At 40.1% G+C, this 26,933-nt stretch overlaps 1 long non-coding RNA gene across 7 annotated transcripts in view; it reads left to right on the top strand.

The window, feature by feature from the left end:
- The window catches only part of LOC135189651 (uncharacterized), a 137,013-nt gene that overhangs the window by 36,550 nt on the left and 73,530 nt on the right, over window positions 1-26,933 (top strand). For 2 of the 7 annotated variants that reach the window (XR_010308191.1, XR_010308190.1), the window contains one exon: window positions 6,637-7,278. The exons of the other annotated variants lie outside the window; for them this stretch is intronic. This is a non-coding gene — a long non-coding RNA (uncharacterized LOC135189651). Of the gene's footprint in view, window positions 1-6,636; window positions 7,279-26,933 lie in introns of those variants that run through there. 7 annotated transcript variants of the gene reach the window in all.

Below are 26,933 nucleotides of genomic sequence, written 5' to 3' on the forward strand. Positions count from 1 at the left end.
CAGTTCTCTATTACTTTTCCCATAATTCAGAATGTTCAATTTGTTTACTTGTCTTCTACTCAGTATCACACTGATGTTTTCTCTAAAAGATTTATTATAAGCTGAAGATCTCAATCCGGTTGAGAATCAGCTCTAAGTAAATATAAAACTTGGATTGTGTTTTCCCTACTTGCATCATTCCACACTTATCTCTATGGAATTAAATTGTCAGTATGCACTAGAAGTTGTGTTAAAGCAACACAAACAACTCAAGTATTAAACCTTTAGGTATGTGCCTCCATATCAGAACCTACCATTCATGGTGGAACCTGCTTAATAGCAGACTGAAGAAAGAGACTTAAATGGGAAACTGCTTAAATTGTTTTGTATTGCCTAATACTAGTGGCCTCTATAAGGGATTAAGGAAAGACAAACTGGAAAAGAGTGCAAAAAAAAAAAATTATAGGAGAGTTATGATGCTAGGAATATGGATGTACCATAGGAGTTTGGTGTACACAGACATGTTTTCTGGAGGTTTGGAAGCTTTCTGCCTTATTAGAAGAAAACATATTGGTGCTTTTCCATCACTTGGTTTGTTTGGGTGTTGTGTGGGGTTGTTATTTTCTTTTTATCCTCCCTTTAATTCCTGTCTGCTCATACTCATTTGGTCTGTGACTCAGTGTAGATGTGAGGGTGGCTCATTGCCCAGGGATGGGGGGGTGTTGCTTTGAGATGTTGAGGTTCTGTGGCTAGCACACCTGTATGCACTGACACTGAGGCATGTTTCCAGGATCTCTTAATCAAGCCAAGTGAAATCTCTGGAAGCAGGCAAACCTTGGAGATTAGAGGCCTCCCACCCTCTTGGACATCAGCTCTTATAAGCAAGAAAGTGTTAAAAACTGTCTGGCTCAGCTTTTCTGAACGCCTGAGAACATTTGGCCTTGAAAACTGCTCAGTAAAGTGGAGTTTATATTACTGACAGGGTAGCAGTGTTACAGTACCATTGTACAGGCAGATGTGGTTTGTTGGCAAGTTCTCCAAAGGTGCTGTAGATATTGTACTCAGACCTACTTATGAATCTGTCTCTCACTGATGTGAAACACAGTAAACAGTTATGGCATCTCGGCCAGGCACATCTGATGCTCTGGCATTTCCATTTCCATCCCCAGTTCTGTGATTTGGCAATGCATGCAGATGAAATCCAGTCTGCAGTGCTGTGGTGGAACTTAAAAACAAGAAGATGCAACAGACTAGAGGATGTGAACAGAGCAGGAATATGGTGTTGGAGCATACAGCTGATTGTGTGTGATGCTGCTGATGTGCCTGCCTTCAGGTGGCTATTTGGATAACGATAAATAGTTTGGTTTTAAAATGTTAGATTGCCTTAAACTGTCAGAAGATAAATGATCACAGCTGTTAAAGAGCCTCTAATACTTTCCTCTTGTGCAGTAGTGAATAGGCATGAATCAGAGAAGTATGTGATGAAGAGAATCAAAACTGGCCACCTGTGGGTGCCATCTGCTGGTGGACGCTCTGATCCAGAGCCAGCGATGCGTGCTTGTTTCTATAGCTTGAACGCCCCTCCATAGTGTGTGGAGGTTGCTAACTCCTACTTAGCAGGGTGGATGTATTGGCAGAATGAGTGCTAATGTGAGTTTGCGGTCTTAGGTTAATGGTTGGGCCACTCAATGATCTTCAGAAATAATTCCATGGTAGTAGCAGGGACTCCTGGTTTTGGTCATAGCTACCAGAGCTCAAGGCTCTTCTCCCTTGTTATATGGAGACCTGGAGGTCTGAATAAATACCTTAATGCCTACAGCAAATTCTCTCTCATCCATGCTAGCTTAGTAAGGAATGGAGGATGGACATTCATGACTGCTGGCAGAGGAGAAAACACTGTCTGCAGCTGTGGAAGATAACTTTGTCTGAAGTTACCATACTTTCCCTTCTGTTGGAAGGCTTTTGGGACAATAATCTCCAGCAAAGGGACAGTAGCTCAGAGACCAGGGAAGGACAGTTGGTACAGTAAACTGGGAAGGGATCGTCTGTCCAAAGTGATCTGCAGGCTGCTTTTCCCTTCCCTCGTCCATTGCTTGCAAGCTCAAAGGCTGCTGTGAAATGCTGCCACAGAGGCTTTCCAGCAAGGTATGAGGTTTCTTAACTGATACAAACCAAGCAGAAAATGGTGTGATAAGAATAAAGCTGAGGGAAAGGACTCAATTTCCTTTCTTTCTCTACCAATAAAACAAAGCTTTATTTTAATTTCATCCTTACATGCATAAGTTTAGTATTCAGGAGGTCAGTTCTTCTGAGCTGTATTATCCTGGTGCTGTTCAAAATGCCATAAACTAGGATGTACTGGATATCATTCCCCACAGGGAAGCACAGCGGGGCGTAAGCAAATAAAGTTGAAACAGATAAACATCCAAGTATTGATCTCTGTTTATGTTGCCTAATAGAGAGTAACTCCAAAGGAGTATTGTATTCACTGATGGAGGAGAAATCAAAATAATCTGACTATCACTTTACATGTCTCTGTATTAGGAGGGTCAGGTAGGCTAAAGAGTGCTAGAGATTAACCCAAAATAACAGATTTTCATGAGTTACATAGATTTATAGCAGCCTTCAGGGACATGCTCTAAGAAGCAATTCAGTCCCTGTACCAGTGACTTCAAATGGACTACTGCAGCTGTGCTACTGTGAACACATGGCCATATTTCTACCTCAAATTTGTGCTGCCTCATAGCTGCCAGATAGGTGTCCCCTCCTCAACTGATGGTACTGAAATTAACAGCAGGACTTTGTGCTTATTTTTAGTATGGGATTACTACTAGAGGGTATGTGTGAGAAGCATCTCACTGTATTTTCAAGAGTTTTTGAAATGACTTGGGAAGACCACTTCATTATGCAATTAATTCATGGTAGTTGCTGGAGTTGCAGCCATATCTGAGAAAAAGGAATAGAAATTACCTTTTCTGACTTGGCAGTGATAGTTATCACTCTTGCGGATAAAAGGGTTTTATTACAGCTTTACTTTCTGCTCAAATCACACAACCTGTAGTTATAGGAAGGCAAAATGGATTCCATCTGGCTCATATGTTATCAACAACTGCTAATAGAGCTTAAGTTACAAGGACTACAAATGAAGACCTTGAGGACAAATGCAGTTTCATACCTGTAATTTTGAGTGTAGATTGGCTCACAAAAATCTTTCCAGTGTGAAATAAATGAGAGCCTTGCCTGATGTTCAGATAAACTTTCAGTTAAAGTTTTCAGAACCAGCATGAGGAGGGGAAAAAAATATGTTTGTAAACTGGAAAAAAAAAAAAAAGCCAAAACCCAAGCCTTAGCTGAAAGCCCTCTGGACATTTTGAGTACATAGTGGCATGAGGCAGTTACTTCTCACTGTGTGCAAACACCACCCTAGTGGTTTACATTATTCATGCAAACAAGATGCTGTAAATGCTGTCTTCCAGAGCCTGTGCCTTGGAAACCCAGCAAGCTCTCAGATTTGATTTGTAAGAGAATTCTAAGAGGCTGCCTTGATGTTTCATTAAGTGGAGACACATTGCTGCAGCCATTGGTAGGAGCCCTGTTGAAGGCACAGGAAATCTGTGTGGGCACAGTGTGCTACCTATATGTGCTGGACTAGCATTTTGGGTCCTAAAAGTATGTTCAACTTTACAGCCGTGAGGCTGTCTGCAGAACTGTAATGAATGCCTTCTTATCTCAAGAGGCTTATGAGAAACTCACATTTTATACACTGAAATCAAAAACAAATGCAGTATGTTGAAGGTATGGGTGGTTGGTGTGCTACAAACTGCTTATGCTGAATTAATAAATATTCATTACCTGTGATTCACTCAAAGCACTGAAATGAAATCCCTGTTCTGACAGCTGCATTTCGAGTTGGTTGTGTGGTGGGAGGACAGGTTGGGAAAGAGGTGGAACCAGCAGGCAAAGGTTAAAGATGTTGAAGTTGGAAGGCAGGAATAAATTCCAACATGGCATCTTGGGCTAAGTGCTGTATTAGGAAAATTCTTCCTTCCTGTTTTCTCATTTTATTTTCTTTTAAAATCTTCCTTTTTTTTGTGTGTGCTAATAGCAACACTGTAATACTGTCACTTGCTATAGGCTTTAGGAGCTCTGTAATCCCTGGAACAGCTTTGCACATACCAAGGTTGTAGTACCTCCTTCTTAGGATTTATCTGAATGACAGAAAGCATTGGGCCTTAAAAACGAAATGACTACTGAAAATCAGTAGTGCTAATGACTACCCAGGGCCCTGAGGAAATGCTTTACCAAAACTCAACTGTAGGTAAAAGGCCACTCTTCTGACAATCACAGATTCACAGAATTATCGTGGTTGGAAGTGTCCCGTAAGATTCAGTTCAGCCATTAATCCAGTACTGTCAGGTCACCGCTCAACCATGTTCCTTGGCACTGCATCTCCTTGGCTTTGAAACCCCTCCAGCTTTAAACTAGGAATGTACTGAATGTTTCCTTGCTTCTTGTCCTATGGAACAGCCTGGCGCTCCAGAAGTTCTTTTCTCACTGCTTGTTGATGTGCACTGTGTGAAAATGAAGTCTATTGTTAATGTAAAATGATATTGAAACATAGGTTATGGAATAACCAACTTCTAAATTGTGTTTCATACACCACTGACTAGAATTTCTCATGGCTTCATTGCAATGCAGATCTCTTATTAAAAATCATTATTTCACTCTTGATGTCAGATCCTTCAATATTGTGAGTTATACACTAAATGTGTGCAGTAATCCAAATGAAACTAACTTCTCTGCAGTATTTATAGCCTACAGTCTGTTGAATTGGGGCAGAAGCAACAGAACCTTGATTAATGTACCTCTGTTTTTTTGACTGAAATAAATAATTTACTTTTTCTCCTTCAAAACAAAAGTATTTATCCTTGAAGACAAACTGGAAAGAATTACTTCTAATGAAGCTGCTAGGCTTTCTCCCCTCCCTTTCCAGTTTCCATTAAAAAATAACGGGGTTTTTGTAAGGGTTCTCTGCTGTGAAGTGATGGCAGACTTTTGTCCCTTACACAGTGTAGTGAGATGTCTGTACCTAATCAAAGCCACTGAATGTTATGGGCATTAAATTTGTGTTAATGAGGTGTTCATGAATGCAAGGAAGAACAATAGCCTGTCACTACTTCATGAACTGATCTGACAGTTTTGCTGTGCTTGAGGTATGAAATGAAAAAACAGTGGAGATGCTGTCGTTAGAAAGATTTATAGCAGCAAAGGCTATGGTGACATAGGCTTGTTAGGATTACAATTAGATGTAAAAGATCATCCAAAAGAGTAGGATTGCAGGCAATCTATCTAATGAAATATGTGGATGTGACACTTTGCAGAGACGCACTGAGGAAAAAGAAATGGTGCTCTCCTGTGGTGTCATTTACATGTGGTTGTAGCTGTCCTAGTGCTGCTTCATAAGTTCAAATACACTTTATTTTTTCTACCTCATAGTGTGTCCCCTGTCCCCCACCCCCCCCTTATTTTTAGCCTCTAAATATAATTACTGTATATGTTAAGTGTGTGAGAATTACTTTATGCTGTCACTTAACACTTCAAGACACATTTCAGTCTAGTGCTTGCCTGGAGTCCTCGATCAAATAAGAGAGCTCTTACATTTGAAAAATATTTTGTTGTTCTTCTTTTCCTTTTGTTCATACAGCATGCTTTATGACCATAAGTATGGATTCTTGCATGCTGAATGACAATCTACTTTCCAGAGAACTTTTCAGAAAGAAAACATATTTTATGTCCCCGATGTAGCCCAATTTAAGCATCTAATTGTCACTGAACATTGAAATAATTCTTGTAATCCAAGAAGACTAATTACTTCTGTGAGTAAACAACTGAAATTACAAAGATTGTGTTAGAAACAAGTCTTGTAAAGGATTATCTTCTTATCACTTCAGGGTATAGACTAATCAGCTGGGGAAAAAAATAATGTTTCAGTGATGTATTTGAGTAGTTTATTTTTCACCTTGGAAACACTAAGTAATGGCCGCTGCTAGAAACAGTCTTTTAAAACTCTTGATTTAGTCTGATGCATTTATATTTATATATTTACATTAACACTACTTATAGGCACAACTTTTCACCATGATGATGCTGCTATATAAGAGCTGGATTTGTGTCTTTTGCACAGAATGTATATTCTTCATTGTGCATATACCTAAAAGCTATAGATTTACAAGTAGTGGTTTAAAATAGCTTTTCTAATAAACAGTTTTGTACATTTGTGGTTTTTTTAAAGATTAAAATAGAAAGGAACTAAAATGCAGCCAGGCTTGCCCTACCAAAATCCAGCAACCGTGTAGTAATTCTTCAGGGAAAGAGTGATTGCCCCTTGGAATGGGCTGCTGGAGGAGGTGGTGGAGTCACCATCCCTGGAGGTGTTTAAAAGGAGGCTGGATGAGACACTTAGTACCATGGCTTATTTAATTAGTAGGGTTAGGTGATAGGTTGGACTCAATGATCCTAGAGGTCTTTTCCAATCTGGTTAATTCTGTGGTTCTGTAAAGTGACTAGAAAGTGTAACACTAGACCATGATCTAATTCAGCTTCATTTGTAGTGAGTGTTTTGTCACTGTCTCATTGTTCTTATCTTCTGTGATAAAGAAGGAATAAGCAGATGCTGAAGAAATGTGAGTGAAGTACTGCAGCCTGCATTAAAAGGGATACCAGACTCATTCTGCATTTTTAAAGTTTGAAAAATCAATTTACGTTCCACTCAAAAGTGTGTGTGGGGGAAGACCTGCAGGACTGTTTTCTCACCTGGCAATAACACTCTGGAGACAACATCTATATTCTTCAGTTGAAGTGCTGCATAAGACTGTGCATGAAATTGCATCCCTTGAGGGGATAGATTACCCATAATGAAGAAGCCTCTGGAGGCATCTGGTAGGAGTTTTAGTCTCGGAGAGCTTAAAGTTACCTTAGAAAATGAGTGCAAATGTAATAAACTGTCATTCATCTGCTTTAAATTGCTCTGTAATTCCTCCCATATTTTCTTCAGACCTACTTTTTTTCCAGAGTTACTTCAATAGTTTTTGAGTCCTTGTGTGGATGCCCATGTTTTTCTAGAAGAGTAGCTTTTTTTTTAAGTTTAATTTAAACCTTCCAAGCTGCAGAAGTGGAGTAAAAGCAGTTGGGTTTATGTTTGAAAAACTGCCTATGAAGTGTCATCTTGCTGTAACTTTGGTCTGCATTCACCTTCTAGTTCTGGTTTATGAACCAAGTAATAAAAATATAGCTTTGGCAGCTGGGGAATCTTCTAATCACTGAGCATCATATTTCAGGATTAGTCATATCTGTAACTCTGCACCCCATGGGCAATGAGGGTAAGTCTTTTCTCATCTGCCATTAGCCATTTAAATGTTTGGAAATGAATCACACACAATCACAGAAGCACAGAATGTCAGGTGCTGGAAGGGACCTTGAAAGAATGATTCTCTTTTTAACATGAATTGTGCAGGCTTGGGGTGTTTTTTGTAAGCAGTGGAGAATAGGCATGTCCAGAGGGATGGTTATCCCACTTGTTTTCTGTTGAAATGAATCACCCTTGGGAACAGACCAGCCTTCCCCTTTCTCAGTTATAAAGGGATCATTAGTGTCCACCATATGCCTACGTTTTAGATAACCCAAGTGAGATCTCACACAGAGTCTGTGTACTTCCCAAGGCATTTGAGAAGTATATTGACCAGATCTTATTTACTCTGGGCCTTACAGTACTCCAAGACTGTAATTTTAAACCAAGAGTTTTGGATTGCCTAAAAGCCAAGTCAGTACAGTTAAAATTGTTCTTTTAAGGTATAGTCTGCCCTCAGTGGGAATCACAGGCAACACAAACTAACACAGATCCTACTATTTAATCTCAAAACCTATCTTGGACATCTTGCCTTTACCCCTGTGTATTAGCATCCTTTTGAAAAATGACTTTCTATTACATGCAAGTACCTCTTTTGACAAGGATGGTAGAGAGTGACCCTCAAATATCTTTATTCTTTCTGCATTATTTTATGCATAGTATTCTTACATATAATATCAGAGTGCTACAAAGAAGTGATGAGAGAGAAACTCATCCCCATTTTCTGGCAACCCTTCTTTTTTCTTTTGTTCTTTAGTCTCTGTTGCCTGTATGATGTCTGTTACCATGATCAGTTTACCCTAAATCTCTGTGGGCTTAGAGGTTTCTCTGTGTAAAGGCCTATTTGAAGGCTAGGAAGTCTAGGAGTCAAACTACTGGGTTCTGTTTGATTAAGAAGGCGATGCCTGAACCCACTCTTATTAAATGTGACAGGGACTGACAGAGCTTTAATCAGTTCCTCTTGTTGTCTCTTTTCGAAGTGTTCAGTGAAAGAAAGGAAAAATTAATTGAAAACTGTGGTCATAAAACTCACAGAAAGTGAAAAGGTAAAATATAGGCCATAAGCAGTACATTAAACTTATTTTAGTTTCTGTTTTTATGTGTAGGAATGATCAAAGTTCAGGTCAGCAATGGTTCTTTAACATTATTTTCAATGCATGAGTTAAAAATTAGAACTGATGGCTTCTAAATATTCTCTCCTATGAAATATAACCCTTTAGATGTAATGATAATTGAATAAGTAATGAACCCACCTAAAAATGCTGTGCTTTGTAATGGAGTTCTTCATCTGTCCAAGTTATTTGCCTTATGAAACAAAGTGTTTGAATTTGGTAATAAATAATTTCTGTAAGGAAGTTATCAGTAGCTTCCAGTCTGACTGCTCTGGTTCACAGGTGGAAATGACAACTGGCAGGCAGGACCTTTTAGCATAAAGATGTGTGTAAGGGACATAGGTTGTGTATTTGCAGAGTGATGAAGCATCATCCCAGTTTTGAGAGTTTTATTAGAGGCTGATTTCTCACATTTTTGGCCATGTGTGCAGGTCAGAGTTGCTTCCTGATAGACTAATTCATGGACTTGTACATTTTTCTTCTAGGATGTTACTTGGTAATCTCTAGCTGCCTGTTGGAGGAGGTATATAATAGCTCTCAGAAGAGTTTCTGACTCCTGCTTTTGTAAAAATTCCTTCCAGACACAGGTGCAGGTTGTTTTTTCTGTCCCAAGTACCCCAATTTATGTTCTTGCATTCATTGTTTGTTACAGTTCCTTTTTAGAGTCTCTGAGCTGTAGACAGTGCATGGTCTGAGAGGATGATCTTACTGTCTTGATGGTATTATGTTGTGTGGACAGTGTATTTATGGGGTGGGGATGTTTGTACCTGATTTGCATTCTGTATTTGACTTCATCTTTGCTCACCAATGCTTCCCTGCCAGATATATTGACACTCTGCTTGAGCAGCTTCCAGCACCTGTGGTAATATAAGACCATCAACAGTGTTGTGGTTGGGATGCTTGGCTGTGAGCTGTCAGTCCTGAAGCTCAATAATGGACTGAACTGCAAGAAAACTGTTTAAAACAGACAGTAACACTTGTCACAGGAAGGACCAGTTTTAAGAGTGGTATAAAGCCATTTTTGCCTAGTGCTCTAGACCAATTAGTCTGGGCAAGAAGATCACTAGGTAGGTGAATTTCCCATCCCTAGAACCAAATGGTGCTTGGGTTCAGTTGGGTTCTGTTCTAGTACAACTTCTTTTTCTTTGTTAGACTTGTGACACTAAGGAAATGCAGCAATGCATGAGGAGAAATAAAAGAGCTGTTGGTGTCTTGAGGAATGGCATTCTGACACCTGGGATGACCTGTAAAATTATTCATCCTCAAGAGAATATAAACCATTCCAAAGACAAGCCTCCCAATTCTTTTATGTGCATCATAGGTTTCTGGTTTTTATGCTTAGCTTTTGTCATTTCACTGAACAATTAATTTTTTCTTCTCCTAGAAAAGTATTGCTGCTGCTCATTGAATTGTTGTGTGTAATTGAACAAAAAATAAGCATTTGTAATACAAATTTTAAAGGTCTTAGTCTCTGTCCTTGCTCTTTCTAAGCTAAAAGTTATCTATCAAAAACTCCATGTCAAATCAATCCTTTTTTAATAATTAGCAAGTGTAGTCTACTTCTGGAGTTGGTTTATTTTAGTATCTTCCCAAGTGTATTTAGTATTCTTTGAGTCAGATTGTTTTAGCAGCAGTATTTCATCTCACCCTAATTTTCAAAGGCTCCCCTATGTAGATGTGGAAAGGCTGGAAGGCTGATGCTTAAAATAAAGAGGCTAGAACAATCTTTGTCATGATTGCAGTGCCCATTAGTGCAGTGAATGAGAGCAGCATTACTAACAGCACCACTGCAGGTTTGCTCTGAGGACACGGCTCATGGCAGGTGAAGGACTCTGTAGGTGAATAATGTGAGGTTAGACACACTAGTTGACTGCTGCTCCCCTGCTTTCACGTCATGCAGATAACCTTTCCCATAGCCTTCCTGCGAATAATTCAGCTGAACTTGTGCCATGCCTGAGGCAGAAAGGAGCTCCAGTAAAACATGTGTAATGCAGTGGTGGAATCAAGGTTTTTCCTTTTTAGGCTGTAAAGTTAAGCAACTGAACAGTAACAGGTGAAAAACACTTTACTGGTGATTATGGTTGTTGTTTCTGGCTTTAATTTTGGGGAGTGGGCTGTGAGATGTTTATGACTTGGCAATTAAAAGATTCCTGTCTGTACTGGTAATAGCTGCTAACACATGCAGCAGGAAGCTGCCCCTCTCTGGCTCCAGTACTTCAGGAGCCCTGCTTCTCTCTAGCTGGTCTATGTTGTGGAGGATCAGTGCCAGCTCTCAGATCTCCTCTGAGAAGTCTTGTTTTCGTTGTTTGAGGAAGATGATCAGAGTTTTATGTCAACTGGCTTTTGTTTGAAGCATAACTGTGCAAAACAAAGCTTAAGTCATATACAACATCAGTAACAGATGATGATGTTCCTGATTAAGTTTGATAAATATTGAGTCTTAAGACTGTATGTGCCTGATTAAGTTTGATAAACATTAATCTTAAAAGACTTAGTAATATTGTCCATAACTAATGCCAAAGACAAAGCCTGTGTCTGTGCACTTTTAAATGGAATAGATTAAAACAATTAAGCTACTTTGGCAGTTACTTAAAGAAAAATATAGTTTGAAATATTCATTCAGTTTTTATGTAGGAACTCACACTTGCTCATGGCTTTGTTGTGTTTTAGCTATCCTCCATATAGCTTAGATACACTAAGCAATGGCAGAAGGAGAGTGTCAACTAAAAATTGGAGAGTGGTGAAGGACAGGCGCATGATTAAAACTACCTCTGCCTAACAAGCTTGGGTGTAAGCATTTCAGGATTAATGAACGCAGTGTCTGTGTGGTCTGCAGTCTTCAGATGGCCTTGGCAGGGTTGCTCAAGAGTGTTTCTTAAATCACATGGATATCTGTGGATAAGTCACTGATAGGAATGAGTGCAGGATGAGATCAGGAGGTGTGGATAATTCATTTGAAAATGTAGCAGCTGAGAAGAAAGAGGAGTGGTGCTTTCCTATATGGAACTTACTATCTCTGTAAGTGGGCGATACCTTCCTCAGCCTGGCAAGTATTCAAAGACCTCTCACAGGAGTGTTTCATGAGCAGCGAGCGTGGGATGCTCATGGGTCAGTTCCCTAGAAGTTGGGTTATGCTTTGAGGTTCCTATCTCTTTCGAGTACAAAATGAAGTTCAGCATGGCTGATATGTGTCCAGATTTCTGCAGCTGTGTTTGCAAGCTCCATGATGCAAGCACAAGGAGCATGTCTCAACTCAGTGCCAAGAGTGCTAAAGGAGGCAAGAGAATTAAGTACAGATCCTGCTCCCACTGTTTGCTTCACATTTTACCAGTCACATTAGTGCTTGGGCTCACCTGGGATATGGCATACAGGTTCAGAGCACTGCCTCCATATCACTGCTACTGTGTTGTCACTTTCCAAGAAAGGGAAAATTGTGACAGTGATCACTGGTGACAAGCACAGCTCAGAGGAGGAAGCAGACACCAGACAGAGGTGCCCTGAGAAACCAGGGGCATGTACCTCTAACTCCAGGGCGTGACCATCTTGGGGAGGATATGAGTGCAGCAAAGAGCTTTTGTAGCCAACGAGGTCCGGTAGTGAGACTCATCTTGAGCGTTAGTCCTCCAAATGATATCTGGCACTGCAGGAGCTTTTTGAAGCTCTTGGTAGTAGTAGTTGTGTTTCAGTAAGGAAAATGTGTGTTCTTCTCTTCCCGTCTATGTATCTCATGCCTCTCTTTTTGGATTACCATAGCTTTTTCGTGATACTTATAAAGGTAAAAACATTAGAAAGACAAGAGTGGTGAGTGATCTGTGCTCATGTATTTGTGTGCCTATTAGCACAGTCCAGTATTTAGGTTTTTATTCTTTTGATTTACTGAGCATTGCTTTCAAGAACACAGTTAATACTACAATGTATGGAAGCAATAAGAGCACTGTTTTGGCTGATCACATTTGTCAAGTTATGTAATGAAATTTCCTGTTCTGCTAAAGACCTTATTATCTACATTAAGACTAAGCATGTACAACATTATAACTTAATGTGTGTAATGCTTAATGCCCAGGAGTCCCAGTCAAGTCTGGGATCCCCACTGTGCTTAGTGCTGTATATACATGGGCAATATAAGGAAAGATGTGACTTGAGAAGAAATATAAAGGAGACAGTGAAATAAAACTGTTTCTAATGATACACACTTGCACTGTTTAACTGTTGCCATAAATTGGTAGATGGCCTCATTTTTGCCTCAAGCCATCATTCATTATTTGACTCTTCTTTTTATAGGCAAAACAGTGAAGATGGATTGTGAGTAGTGTCTTGGATTAACAAAAAAGAAAGATATATGTGTTTATCTTTAGGGAATTCATTGTTGAAGCAGCTTCTGGGCAGGAAGCTCAGACTTCTGCAGTATCTGGGAGTGTAATCTGCTAGCAGAACTGGAAAGTAAGAGAAGCATGTCAAGACAAAAGAGTCGGAGACAGTAGAAATACTGATTTGATTTACTGAAACATTGGGACTCAGTAGAAGGCTTAAAGGATATGTTTCAGCATGTTATAGTTAGAATCACTGAATGGTTTGGAGTTGAAAGTGCATCTAGTCCAACCTTCCTGCAGTGAGCAGGGACATCTTCAACTAGATCAGGTTACTCAGAGTCCCATCCAACCTGACTTTGAATGTTTCTAGGGATGGGGCATCTCCACGGCAGTTGCAAAGACGAATTAGAAGAAATTACTTTGGAAGACAGTGTTTTCTTTTGAAGAGAGCTTGCACAATACATCTAGAGGTGTGGATGACAGAGAAGGGCTCACATGTTTCTATGTTAGAATCATTGCATCACCCAGGTTGGAAGAGACCTCCAAGCTCATCCAGTCCAACCTATCACCCAGCCCTAGCCAATCAAGTAGACCATGGCACTAAGTGCCTCATCCAGTTACTTGGGGCATGTCTGGCAGAAGTGAAGATCCAGACATGCAGCCTGCAGCAGCAACAGGAGGAGTCACAGGGAGCAGTGTGTCGATTTTTAGCAGTGTCAGATCATGTGAGGAATGCTGAAGTTTCTGCCTTGTCTGTTTATAACTGATGAGTCATCCAGGCAAAGGTGTGAGGACAGGTTGATGTGAAATAGCGAATAAAGGTGATGGCAAAGCTCAAGAGCTGGCATTGCACTGAAAGGGAAAAACAACTTACTGACAGCCCGGCTGCAGACAAAACCAACAGGTCATTGATATAACTTCAGGCTAATCTGTTTTTTCCTTCTAATAGTCCAACTATACTCTAGATATTTAAGGCTGGGAGGTAATTTTGTTAATTGATTTCTGAACTTTTGAATGCTTTATTTAGATTCTAGATGTGGAAGTACTTGCAGACCCACATTGACTGAAATCAGGGCCTAAAAAACTGAGTTCTGGATTTTGGAGAGTTTTTGTCACAACAACAACTGCATGGCCACAAAAAGACAATGGTTGCTTTGTCAGTGTGCCTTGATTTTCTCTTACAGCAGACCCTGCAATTTAATGTCACTGTTTTCTGCCACCAGTAGAGGCTAATTAATTCATTATTTTAGTCCATCTTTTCTTCTGCAACAAGTACATCACAGAGGGCTGCCAAGGTTTGAATGATCATGGTGTTGATCAGTGATTTCTTATTTCTCTTCCATTTGTCTATTCATTTTATTTAACAAATTTGGTTTTGTGATTCATTTGTTCATTTGTCTCAGAGACAAGAGCATAAATGAGAGGGGAAAATCAAAACTCAGCTCTTAGAAAGAAAAATCCATGGAGTGACTTTCTGGAAATGTGGGGGAGAGGTTGAGATACAAAAACACTGAATCTCGTAAAATAATAAAAGATGAGATTGAAAGTGGCCTCGAGGATTATCTGGTTGGGTTCAAGAAGTAAAACCTCATCAGTCTGAGACAGAAAAAAGAATTTTGCTGTAAAATTTAGAATATCACTAAAACCCAAGCAAGGTTAATAGAAAAGATTTTTTTTCTTGGACTTTCAAAAACCTTTGACATCATGTCTCAGAGGCATTAAAAAGTTACTCACCTGAAGTGCTGTCATGGATCACAAATTAAAGACTGATGAAGTTTAAAACATTGGTTTTCAACATGAGTGAATGTTAGTTGTTTTTCAAGGGTGTCTTGGAGAATAAATCACAAGTTACCAAAAAAAAACCCTAGCAGTTCTGTGAAGTGAGTAGCACAAGGAATGCAAATGATAGTGATGCTTCATCTTTCATTGCTGGTCACATTGTGTTTGGCTCTGGGAGCCTCGTTTTTATAGAGAAATAAGAATGCCAGAAGGTAAGGAGGTGATAAGAGGTCAATGATAAGCTTTTTGAGAGAAGAATGCATTTTCTTGTGGTTTAGACATCTAAAACAAGTAATAGAGGTCCAAGTCTTCTCTTACTTTAGAGAAGCAGCAAACTCTGTTAAAAACACTGTGGCAGAAGCACGCCCAGTAATTGATGTTACAAGACCGATAAATTTGTAGCTCAAAATGAAAATCCAGGTGGGATTCACTGCTCTAAGTCATCACTGAACAAAATGAACAAACCCCTTGTCTTCCCAGGTGTGTTTGTGAATAGCAGCATTGTGAAGCTTTTATTTCCTCCACAAAGAGGAAAGATCTTTCCAAATGTGATATTGCTGAAACATATTTCAAGGCAAGGTGAACTTTCAGACCTTGTTTTCAGAGGAATCATTCTAATCTGCTTTTAGCTGTAGGTTTTGTCCACCTGATCACAGTAAATTCTGGTGTATTTGCCCATACAGGGTGTTTTGTTTCTCTGAAGCATTTGGTATTGGCCACAGCTGGAGGTGAGATCAATGCTTCTCAGACTCAGCTGTGGTGCTTTTTGAGCTTAAAAGGGTAGTGGATCAGGGAGTTTGTTGTGTTTTGCCAGTCAATAGACAGCAAGAAGTCAGCTGTCCCTGGTTTGGCAGCATCTCATCTGTCCCAGGATACGGGACCACCTGTGGTGACCCGTTACACATGTGCAGAATAGCACCAAGCACCGGTGCACATGGACAGCAGGGCTGACCTAGTTTTACAGGAGGAGTGAGATATGCAGAGTTGGACAGAGAACTGAAGAGGAGGATTTGTGGTAAAGAGGGAAGGTCAGAGAGGGTGGATAGAGTAAAATCTAGAGGAACTGATTTTAGAGAAAGATGACGAGAACCACAGAACTGAGGGAATGAGCGATCCAAAGGAAAGGAGCTCGGGAGGGCAGATAAGCAGAGTATCAGGCACTTTTGTGCTAAACAATGACCTTTCAGTGAATCCCTCGTTTCCTTGCTCTTCTGCAGTAGCCTGGGACTCACTGGGTGAGTGTTTCTAATACACTGGGTGAGTGCTTTGAATACACTTGTCTATGAGGAGATGAAACATGGCTTAAGCTGCTCAGCTACACTTGAAAAACATTTAAAGCAGTCCACTAGTTGGGCCTTAATTGCTTCATCAATAACTTGTGGTTTGTGCTTAGTCCAGTTACAATCAGAAGTTTAAGGTCTAAATTTCAGATGGACTGTTCCTAAGGTTGGTTAATCATAGAATCAGTCAGGGTTGGAAGGGACATCAAGGATCATCTAATTCCAACCCCCCTGCCATAGACAGGGACGAACTGTTGTATTTTGTCTGTTAGTCAAGATGCCTGAAGTTCTAGCTTTTTTAACAGAGTTGTCAGTGTCACAAGCCTGTTTCTGAAATGGCAAGAAATATTTTGTCTGCCTACCTGTCTGGTGGGTCTCTCAGGTACTTGTTCATCTTGTGGGTGTGAATGAGTCAAACGAGTAGCTGAATTGCTCTGTGCTATCTTGGAGAAGTTTGGCCCACGCTGCTATTCATTTTGCAGTGACAGCAACTTGTGGTGCTCAAACCCTGCAGGGAATCTAACAGCAGCAGCACTTAATAGATACGGATGTCACAGAAGACAATTAGACTGTAATACTCATTGTGTTCTTTGTATTGACAGTTAAATTAGAAATGCTTCCTTTCTAACCTGCAAGTATTCAAGATGTAGTGGTTGATGTGGTTTTGGTAGTGGGTGATAGATAAATCTGCACAGGAAGAGCTGTAGTTGAGGGAGGAAGAGGGATAGACTTTGTAAATAGCTGATGTGTTGACAGGTGAATAATAGCAGCTAAGTGTTTTCTTGTTTCTTCAGCATGCTAAATCTTCCTGTGAAAGACTGTAGAACAAGAACCTGCTAGGATGTCATTGCAAATTGAAAGTTTACCCTTGTAGGATCACAGAAGACTCTAAAAATTGACAAATATTCTTGAAATGTTTTCCTATTTGCATCAGACTTTATATAATCTCCAATTTCCAGAGCAAGGGCTTCAGCTCTTTGCTTTGACTCCTGACATATAAAAAAAAGGGACAGAAATTTCACTGCTATAAACCCCACAAGAATGCAGACAGATGCACTAACTCCTGCAGCTGGAAAGGAATGATAGCTGGTATCCCAAGTGTGGGGGAACAAGGAGAGGTAGAAACTCACTGCCTCATTAAGCGCAGCAAGTCCCTTGTGGTGCCTACAACTCACAAGTAGTTAGCTCACTGCCACATCAGTGCTAGCTTACTTTTAAAGCTAGCATGGATTATGTGTGCTGTATAACCATGCCTCCAGTTGTAGTGTAAACCCTCTGGTTTATCAAAACGACTTTGAAGTCATGTAATTGCTCTTGAAAAGTTTTCTTTTGGCATTGATTGTGTCCTTCCAAATGATAAGCCTCTTTTCAAAGTACTATTTTCTGTGATTTAATGAACTGTGTTCATTTGATTCAAGTGTTTTCTTAATGCTGTACATTGATACTTATCTTTGAATGTATTACAATGTACCTTTGCCATTGTTTTCCTCATAGTCATAAAGAATATCTTTGTATTGCTTTATGTTATTGTAAAGGGTGTGAGAAATTTAGTCTCCTGTATTTCTGCAACATTAGCAAAAAGAAAGCCTTGAGAGTGTTCTATCCACGGACTGATAAAGTGGAGTCTGCTGTAATCATGACCAGTTTACAAATGGTTTGTAAACAAAACCTGAGCTTTCTTTAAAAGGTGTCTTACTAATAATAAGTCCCTCAGCAGCTTATATTGATCATTACAGTCTGCATTAAGCCCTGACTGATTTGTATGACTGCTCAGAACTGTATGAAAGAATGCTGTCAGTATAGCTGTAGCACACAAACAACTTCAAAGGGTAGAAGGAGAAGCTTAAATAGCAATAATAGGCTAAAACTGAGATAGGTAAACCAGGGATAAATATCTGAAAGTATTTCCCAGCAATTATTTGTCTGTGTTGAAGATAGCTCCAGTAGAAGTAACTTGAATGGCTTGAATTAGACTGGACAAGTCAGTAATGAGACACAAAATAGTGTTATGAGAAGAATAAACAAGATAGTGGTGGTTTCATCACCAGTATTTAAAAAAGGTGTAGATAATGCAGTCTGGGACATGGTTCAGTGGGCATGTTGGTGTCCACTGATGATCTTTGGACTTGATAATCTTTGAGATCCTTTCAAATATTAATGATTCTATGATTCTCATCTTTATTCTGGTCAGTCTTAAACATAAATTACTGCTTCAAATATCACATGTGTTTTCTGATATTCACTTACCTTTTCTGTCCAGGCATTAAGTTCTTCATTAGGTAACTTAAAGTTAAAAGTTATAAATATTATATATTGCATGATGGCAAACCCAAGTATTTAGGTGATAGAATGGTTCTTCAGCTATCATACAGGAATAGTTCATCAAGTTTTGATTAGTTAAGATAGATGGTAACCTGCATGTTTTGTTACAAATTGTTTGCTGTCCTAGCACTTAGGTGAGATGCTATCCTTTGAAATAATGAGTTACTACAGGAAGGAGTGAGGTAGTTTTAGAGGACATTAGACACTGCAATAAGAGAGAATGTTGGAACATTTTTATAGGTCACTGCAAGAATTATCCTTGCAAAAGGCAACGCAAGTCCTTCTGAAAAGAAAGTGTTTCTTCAAAGGTTAAAGCTGTATTGACAGCTGCTGTGAGGGTTTTTTCCAAGATAAGGCCTACGTAATTTCAGATATTGCATGGTTTCCTCTGGATAAATTAATGTCAGAAAATGGAAAAGGCTCATTTTCTGAGCCTGAGTGGCAATTTTCTTATTATGCTGTCATATGGATAAAGTACTTGCCATTCTGAATTGAGCTGGCTCTTAGGAAGAAAAATTTGGGCCAAGATTAATGAAATCAACCAAAATAATGTTTGTTTTCTCGGACATTCTATTGACATTCCTAAATGGCCTGTCAGATCTCTTTCCTAGAACCATTAGCTTGCTGGTACAGTTTGAGCTTTCGTTTGAAGGATCTAGCTTTCATAGCTGCCCTTCTGCTAGCTGTATCTTGCAGCACCTTTGGAAGGATCAGCATCTCATCACCACGGCCCACTCTCTCAGTATCACTCCTTTGAGATGGTGAACAGATACATTCAGATATTTTTGAGAAGTCAGCAAACTGTATTAATGACTTCAGGAGTTACAGTAGATCCAGTTGCTCAGGCTAAGGCTCAAGCCCTGGGGTAAGCTGAAGATGGGTGAGAGGGTCCTCTGTCTTGGCAGCTGGATGCTGAATGTAGATCTGACAAGAAAGCTGGGGAGGGATTTTCTAGGATGTCAGGTAGTGATAGGACTGGGGGGGATGGAACAAAGCTGGCAATAGGTAGATTCAGACTGAATGTTAGGAAGAAGTTGTTCAGCATGAGTGTGGTGAGACCCTGGAACGGATTGCCCAGGGAGATGGTGGAAGCTCCATCCCTGGAGGTGTTTAAGGCCAGGCTGGATGAGACAGCCTGATGTAGTGTGAGGTGTCCCTGCCCATGGCAGAGGGGTTGGAACTAGATGATCCTTGAGGTCCCTTCCACCTCTGAATGACTCTATGACCCCATGGTGCTGCCCAGAGGTGTGGAAGAATAGTAGCTGTATTCAGAAAGAATAATTACTTACTGTGTGACTTAAAAGCAGTAAAGCCAGGAGCAATTAGTGGTTTAATTAATGGCTCTACAGGGATCTGAGCCAAGCGGGGGTCTGCTCAGCTTCAGCAGTGAGGAACGGCTGAGATCAAATTAGCTTAGTCTGTTTTCCAGGATTTCATTGTATTTCTTCACTCAGTCACTGAAAGGTTTCCAATGTGAACCACGTGTGTTTCTGTACTCTGAGACTTGTTTGAGTGCATGAGGACTAAGGTTGAGAATGTAATTTCCATCAGGGGCAAAGAGCAGGATCATTGGTGTGCAGGACAGGAGGGAGTACAACTGCAGTGCTGGTGCTGTTAGCAACATCAAAGTGGTCAAATAATGTCAGAGCACCAATTTGTTACAGGTAGAAGTGTGTTAGAATGTTGATGCCAAACAACCCAGCATGCAGTGGAATGTGTGCACCTGTGTGCCTGCAAAGGCTCGTGGTAGAGGCTATACACATGCATGCACATGAGTATTTTTCAGGCCTCTATGTGCACATTGGAGGCAAAAGGTTCATCTGCGTGGGCTTGCATGATGAACCCAGCTTAAGCCCATTAGGCACAGGGACAGAGGAGCCAGGTTTGGGTACAGATTTTTGCTCATATTATAAAATAGCTTTTCAAGGACAGGACACGAAAGTGAACTGTATGTGAAGACCAAAACACTCTTAATATGAAGCTTTTGCTTCAGTTGTTACTTACCACAGGTGTAACATATTTTTAAAGGTACCTCCTATTGTCTTACAGCTCTCCTGTAGAGCTATAGCATAACATGATATGAACATTCTGGAGTGGGATACCAAAGCAGACAATGATCTCATATAGCAGGGTATTTTCAGATGGGAAAGCAAATGTCCTGATGTAAAAATATGGCTGTTAGAAACCAAGGCATGACATAAAAATGTTAATTCAGCCATTTCTAGTTTTCCATTACAACCTAACATAGTACCACAGTTGGTGCTTAGCAGCACAGAATGAACACTAATTTTTGGCATGTTTCCTCTTGTGAGAGACACAGGACAGTCTGTGCTGCTTCCTGTTGGACTGGCCTAATGGCTCCAACAAGAGTCTAACCAAGGTTAGGTTTGTCATTAGAAAAAACTCCTCCTTTTTAGAAAAGGAAATGACTTTTGCCTGTCAAATGTCTTCTCATTTTCTATGCAAACTTGCAAGTATCTGTGCTTTTATTTTTTGCACTTTTTTTTGGGTCCTCTGCACTCTTTGTCTGTTACAATTCCTCCAGAGTTTGGCTAGCCTTCCAGAGGCAGATGCTACTCCCGCAGCTGCTTTGTTATCAAAACTGAAGATGTTATTTTGCAAATGAAGTGTGTAGATCCAGTTACTTTACTCTGACAATTGTTGTGTGGCTTTCTTTCTTTGTTGGGGTTTTGTTTGTTTGCTCTTTTAGTAACTTAGACACAAAAAGGTGAACCTGTTTCAGGAGTTGCTGAAAAGCAGTCCAGGAGAAGGAAGGGAGAAGATTGTTGCTTTCTTTGTGTTTTCGACTACTAAGATGCTTTTGTAGGTGCAGCCTAGGTATTTGCATGAAAAGGTTGCTACTTTAGGAGAACAAGAAAACTCATTTCGTGTCCTAGTGTCACACTAAGTTTCTGCCAGGCAGAAGCTGTGTGAAGCCATACCTGTGTTCAGGACATGACACAGCTGTGTATGGAGAATAAGGGCATTCATGGCAGATGTAGACATGGCCTGGTCATGTGGCATTTGTTAGCAGAAGGCATCAGAACAGCAGGCAATCCAAACTTTCAGCTCGTTTGCAGTGGTAATGCTGTATGTACAGAAGGTTCCCAGTGGAGTGGTGGCCCTCTGTAATGGGATGCATAGCCTGGTTTCATAGATTTGGGTTCAGTAAACAGAGGGTTGCAGCCATACCTATTGTGCCAGACTTCCCAGCGTGTCCAAGGGGCCCATATGACTGGTCTCATTGCTCCTGTGTTGCCTTCCCCTGCCTTTTTTTGATGCTTTTGTAAAGCCTTTTTTGTTGTACCAGTCGCTGGAACAGGGACAACCTGTCTGTGGTGCAAGTAGCGCAACAATCAAAACCAGGCCTGGCCAGTGAGACTCAAGATTTAGTTAATCACTAACTGCAGCCTGTGTGAGTCTCAGTGCTGTCTGACCTTATCAGATGGTTTGGGGAGATAAAGGCAGCTGTACTAGGTCAGTGATCCTTCTAGCTAGGTGTCCCAAATCCAGTACTGGCCCGAATATCTGTGGGGAAGTGCACAGGAACTAAGGAAAAACTGATTCCATAGTATTCTCCCCAGTTTCTTATCCTCAGTGGTTTAGAAGTTTTTATCTCTCTGTATATCAGCCTTTGTCTTCCATCACTTTTTCTAATTACTTTCAGCATGGTTTATGAATAAAAAAGCCAATTATCTTATTTGTTCTGAATTCTTGAGTTAGGTTTCATTTCTGTCAGCAAAATTTAAAGTTCAGAGCACTGAAAAAAAAAAAAGAAACCCCCTACAATTTGTAAATTTTGTCTGGAACATAAGCTCATTTGACCAGACCAGATATGCAAATAATTTAGCTAGGCTACTCCTGATTTTTACTGTCCCTGCATATTGTCACCAGTAAAAAAACCTTTTGTTCTATGCAATGCAACCTTTGACTGATGACGAGTTAGGGAAGAAAAGCAAAATGCATTCATTGCTTTTCAAGTGTCCATGTCTTAATATGGTGAATGTCACTGAATAACTTCAGCTGAGGATTTGCTGTTCAATTAAAAGAAACCCCAACAGTGTCCATTACTCAACACTACAGCATTTCTCAGGTCCCTTGTCTGGCTGCAAGCCCCAGGCATGTCTGAACTTCATATTAAGATGAAGTGTTGGTCTAGCAAGTTCCCTCTCTTATTGCTCTCTTTCCTTATCTTCTTTCCTATTTTGCTTCCTCTCACTTGTGGGTTTGTGAGGAGGGGAGCTGGGGAGGGGTTCCTGTTTTTTGGTAAGGGCTTTTTTTGTTTGTTTCTTTTTTTTTTTTCAGACAGAAATAGAATCATAGAATCAACCAGGTTGGACAAGACCTCCAAGATCATCCAGTCCAACCTACTACCTTGCCCTGTCCAGTCAACTAGACTAAGGCTAGGCACTAAGTCTAGGCAACTAGACAGGATCCCCAGGGAGGTTGTGGAGTCTCTTTCTCTGGGGACTTTCAAGGCCTGTCTGGCTATGTTCCTCTGTCATCTGTGTTAGATAGTATTGTCCTGCTCCAGCAGGGGTTTGGACTTGATGATTTCTTTGGGTCCCTTCCAACCCCTAACATCCTATGATCCTATGAACCAGAGTCTTTTTCTGAACACCTCCAGGGCCGGTGACTCCTTCACCTCCCTGGGCAGCCCATTCCAGTGGCAAATCACTCTCTCTGTGATATAAGTGTATGCCCTCAGTAGGAGCTCTTGCTCTCTCTAGGTCATTGTCAGTCAGATTGACCAGGCAAAAAGAGCTGCTGAATGTGCTGGACATCAAAAGAAGTGTCTATATGCAATGAAATGCAACTTCTGAACAAGTCCACCAAGGTTAATGCCTTTTCCTCTGGCAATTAAATCAATTAAATTCATTTTGCTCTCTTCTTCCCCCCTCCTCCCATCTTGTGTCATTTTAGTCAAGTTTCTGTAAAATACTCTTCTAAATTGTTATGTGTTGTGAGACAAATTATGGTTAGGTGTAGAATGTGAGAAAGGAGAAGGAAAGCTGCTGCTGCTACTGCCATGGGAAAGTATGTCCACTTTGTCTTAATCTTTGCCACACAAGGTCACTAAGCTGAGCATTTTCATAAGCAAAGTAGGTCAAATATCACCTTCAAAATGGCAAAATGATTGGAAGCTGAAGCACAACCATCTCATAACGTGACTGGCCGCAAAGATAGAGTGATTAAGGGGAGGGCCAAGGTCTGTTTTGTGTTGCTCTGGGCATAAATTTTGTTATTACTTACAATGCCTAATTTTGGAATGTCAGTGTGTTGTACTGAGTACATCTATTAAAGCTGTGTTGCTACCTCAGCCAGCCTCTAAATAACCTCAATCATCTTAGCAATCACACTCATGCACTGCCTCTGCTTACTGATGTGCTAATAGAAGACTTTATCTGTCATTATGATGTCTTAATGTTAGCCATTGCAGCTCACAAATATTTAGAGAAAATCCTTAATGTCAAATCTTCTCCCCACATAACAAAGATAATTTAATATTTCTCATTATGTATTTATTGTTCACTGCTTTCGCTCTCTATAAATCCTTTTCCTGGCTTTTCAATTATCTCATCATGCATTTGTAACAAATGTCTATTGACCTCAGTTTTGAGTAATTTCACAATGACAATAGCAATAATCATATTTATTTTGGCACATGCATTCAGTAGTTATCCTTCCTGCTGTGTAAACACATGGAGCTGCTGTTAGGAAGATCCAGTTTGTCCCATGTATGCCTGCAAAGTAGCAAGTTGTAACCAGTTGAAACACCATTAAGAGTGTTTACAGAAAGGATTGACAGGGACTGAAATTCTCCCTGCTGTGTTTAAGCATGTAGGTCTGATACAAAACACTGCCACTCAGAAGTGTCAGAACCTCCTTAGTTTTCTTGCCCCACTGCAGAGAGAGCTGGTGAGAAGCCATGAGCCATGGTCTGGCAGTAAATACAGACCCTCCACACTCCCTAATGAGCAGATCACCAGACCAAAGGTTCCTTTTCAGAGCACTAGTGTTTGGTGTGAGGCTGCCCAGTGACCTTGAGAAGCAGCCACTTTGGGCTTCTTGAATCTTAATTAAGATGGTTCAGGCCACAGGTGAGAGGTCGAGGGGATGACCTTGCTAATGCAGCAGAACCCAGGGGCTTTCAGCTTGTGCCATTTTGCAGGGGAGCATATGTGTATTGGTCCAGGTTTTTAACAAGTAAGCAAGGACCCAAAAAAGCCCTGCCTTGAAATTGGCTGGCTGTCATTCTCCCTGTAGATAAGGGCAGCTGGTTTAGCCCTTTTGATATTACCCTGTGTGCATCACTGGGATTAGTATTTGGTTGGTATCTCTACAAGGTGTGTTGATTAGCGTGAGTGGAGAAAAGCCAAGCTTGATTTCTATTAAGCTGTCCTGCTTCCCTCTCTGTCCCACTGAGATTTGTTTCATGTGCACCTACCTAGACACTTCACACACACAATTTACACCACAGGAATTTACAGTCTATTAATGAAAATTTACAGCCCATTACAGAACAAAGAGACACATCTAGGTGTAAATTTTCCATCCTGTTGTAGCAACGTATTTGTGTGCACAAATACACAGCAGAAAAAAAAGCTTCGTGGTTTGTATAGTGTTCTGAGGAACAACTTGGAGCCAAACACCTGTCATGTCACTAAAACATTTTGTTGCCTTTTGATACCATTTTTATTTTTCTAAGTGGAATAGTCTAACCATAGGTTAATTTCAGCATTTTATTGTTATTTATCATTGTTTTGACATTATTATTTACAAGGATTTAAAATATACTGTTATTATTTGCAATATATTATGTTATATATAATACTATTATTTATCAGCATGTGTCTGACTTCCACCTTGGTTGCTAGTCACTACCATCTGACATCTCTGTGGCATCCCTGCTGCCCTTGTGAACAGCATATTGGCTTTTTTTTCCCCTTTCCCCATGGCTTTTAATGAATAGCTGTTCATGCTAAGCCTTCTGACACCCTCATCAACTGTTGATTTGCTGGTTTTGCTCCTACCACACATCTAGTTCTGAACAGCCTTGTTTTCCACTCCACTCTGGCCAGCTCAAATCCTGCTGAAGTGCTCAGCGTGACAATAGGAATGAAGATGCTCATCAGAGGCAATAAAGTTGCTTCAAAATATTAGAGGATATTGCACTTCAATTTTCTGTGGAATGCCAAATTGATTAAAATTTATTTGATAAGATTTTAGTTTCTTTGCCTACTTCTCTCTAAAGGTTTGAGTCATAATTTGTTGGATTAAATCTTTTCTTTAACTTCAGCATACTTTGGAAAGTGGCCCTGAGTGAGGTAGAGTTTGACTTAGCCAGGGGAAGTGATGGTGATTTTGTTCTCTAGTGGAAATAGAGGAAACTCCATAGTGGAATTTCCTATGTAGTGTTAAAAACAGGCAGCTAAAGGAAAAAAAGATTTCAGATTTGCTCTGCATTAACTCATCCTCTCATGAGGTTAATAAACAGGTGAGAAAGATTTAAGTCCTGGTTTCACTGAGTAGTTGTGGGCTTAAAATAACTTTTAAAGTAGAGACTATAAGCCAAATATTTTGGCACCTGGTATTTTCTGGAAGAACAATTATTTTGGAGGTTCCACAATTCCACAACACTGTGACTTTTCTTTACATGGGATTCCTTGACTTTAATATCTGATCCTCTACAGCTGAAAGCACATCATTAGTCACAAAGTTTTTCAAGTTATTCTAAATCTATTTTTGTTCCTAATAATCTTGAATGAATTTCACTGTGTGCTTTCTTGTTTGTATATGTTAGTTTGTAAATTATAGCTCAAAGCTGACAGAAGTGTTTCTATCCCAGTCAAAAATTCTCTGCAGCTGTCCGTAGTAATTGGGAAAGTTTATCTTATAAGAAAAGTCCAAGATGGGTGAATGACTGAGGACAGACAAAGGTCTGCCTATTTATTCCTTTTTGTACATAAGAAGATGAGTGGCATGCTAGGCACAAATAGTTCTGAAGAGTCCTGTTTGGAGTTCTTTATCATTTGGTAATGTAAAAACATGATACATAGAAGTGATATTGCTGCGATAAAAAGGTGAAGAAACAAATTCTATAAGCTATTCCGATGAGAAATGAGCTGTATGTTTCCTCCTATTTTCATCCTGGTATCTGCTCACATGAGGTCAAATGTATAATTTGAGACTTTGATTCAAAGTGAAGGTAAAATAAACCAAAATGTTTAGGAGTGAGGGAAATGCAGAAGGAACCAAGTCCAAGTATAGGGATTTGAAAGATCATGCCTCATGGTTCCTTAGGATTTATGTCCTGGGTGAAGCTAGAAAAGCCACTTTCATGACATTGCAAAAGTGAAAGGATAAACCTTCAGTGTAAGCTCTGCACCAACTTTTAAAATGTTTGGGTTTTTTCATGTTTCTGTTGTAAATAGACTTGAATTTCCTAAGTGGGTGTATAAAGAAAGGCAATAAGGATACCACTATGCATAACAGCTCAAATAGCAAAGAATAAATTTCAGGTGTTTGTGGTATTCAGCATGAGATGCTGTGGAACAATGCTGAATCTGTGTTGTGCATCTCATCACCTGTTTAATGTCTATCTTTCTGCGGCAGCCAGTTTGAAACCTGAGACTGCTGAAAGGAAATGGCTGTTTTCTGGATAGGAATCTCCATTTGAAAGCATCCTTTTAATTTCTCTGTTACTCTATGGAGAAGTGACTGGGAAACAACTGGTTTGTAAACT

This window comes from Pogoniulus pusillus, chromosome 33, assembly GCF_015220805.1.
Source record: "Pogoniulus pusillus isolate bPogPus1 chromosome 33, bPogPus1.pri, whole genome shotgun sequence".
Taxonomy (NCBI): domain Eukaryota; kingdom Metazoa; phylum Chordata; class Aves; order Piciformes; family Lybiidae; genus Pogoniulus; species Pogoniulus pusillus.